General features: G+C 39.1%; 1 protein-coding gene across 1 annotated transcript in view; it reads right to left on the bottom strand.

Moving 5' to 3' along the window:
- The window catches only part of LOC101850619 (flavin-containing monooxygenase FMO GS-OX-like 4), a gene marked incomplete in the record, with an annotated part of 64,880 nt that overhangs the window by 8,018 nt on the left and 55,554 nt on the right, over window positions 1–1,308 (bottom strand).

Below are 1,308 nucleotides of genomic sequence, written 5' to 3'. Positions count from 1 at the left end.
TCTCTCTCTCTCTCTCTCTCTCTCTCTCTCTCTCTCACACACACACACACACACACACACACACACACACAAACAAAACAGAGAAAAACAAAAACAAAAAATCTAAACCTTGTCGATTGGGGCTTAATTAACACATTTGCATTTATTCCGACAAACGAGAAATGACCTACTTTTTGTATATTACGACCATCCCATCAACTTGCTCCACGTTGTCAGGTAAATCAGTGGACAGTGGCGTCTTGTTGTGGCTCAGGTATATCTGAGATTGAAGCAGCAAGGATTGCTTTTGTCATACGACTACAAAAGATATGGACTATAAAGATGACATCTGTTGTCTAACAGAAATGTTAGCTTTTCTTTCTATATATAATATATATTTCCAAATTCTATGCCTGCACTCCTTTGGTGTGTCCTAGAAAAAAAAAAAAAAAAAAAAAACCCAAAAGAAAATTAGCTTAACGAATCTCTATGTCCTATTGAACATACGCCACGAAAAAAAACACCCGGTGGGATAGAAGTTGCTATAAAATGTCTACCTTGACTGGACCATTACTACTACCACCATCTCCACCATCATCATCATCCTTGCAAATAATGCGATTTTTTTTTCTTGTACTGCAGTCTATTTAATACCTTCCCTCACTAGAAGAGGATTTCTTACATTGATATTCAGCAATCTTGCTACCATTGCTGTAGTTGGAGAGATTTTGCATGTCCAATGATCAACACTCAGTATTCACCCTGTCCCCCCTTTCTCTCAGAAAAAAGGCTCAGGCTATTGTGTAAATATATAATTAGATGTGTTGGTAAATTATTTCACCTTTTTAGCCTCTGGACTCATGTCCACGCATATGTCTTGACCGCTGGCCTCTGCCCCAAGAATGACAACTCTAAGATCTCGGAATTCTTCGGGGCTGCGATAGTTGTGACTGTGCATAACTCTTCCTTCAAAGGTATCAAGACCTTTCATCTTAGGCATGAGAGGAACCGAGAAATGGCTGTAAAGATCAGAATATTAAGCATAAACAATTTGTGGCACGACGCGGTGGAATTAGGCTCTCGTCAATTTTGGGGCATACGGAGTTGATGGTGTTATCTTAAGGCCAGCCCCTTTTCCTTGTTTTTGGTGAAAATACTATCCATCTATGTTGAATAGAAGTCGAGCTATGTGTGATTGAAGGAGGAGAGGATCATCTGGTTTCAGAGGTAAAATTAGCGAGAAAATGGCCACCAAAGTTGAGTTATTTCTTTATCTTGAGAGTCCGTGGAAACTGAAAATTTACATTTCTTCTGCCATTAATCAACGTC

The sequence above is a fragment of the Aplysia californica genome, unplaced genomic scaffold (assembly GCF_000002075.1).
Source record: "Aplysia californica isolate F4 #8 unplaced genomic scaffold, AplCal3.0 scaffold00018, whole genome shotgun sequence".
Lineage (NCBI taxonomy): Eukaryota > Metazoa > Mollusca > Gastropoda > Aplysiida > Aplysiidae > Aplysia > Aplysia californica.
This window is presented reverse-complemented; position numbering and strand designations above follow the sequence as displayed.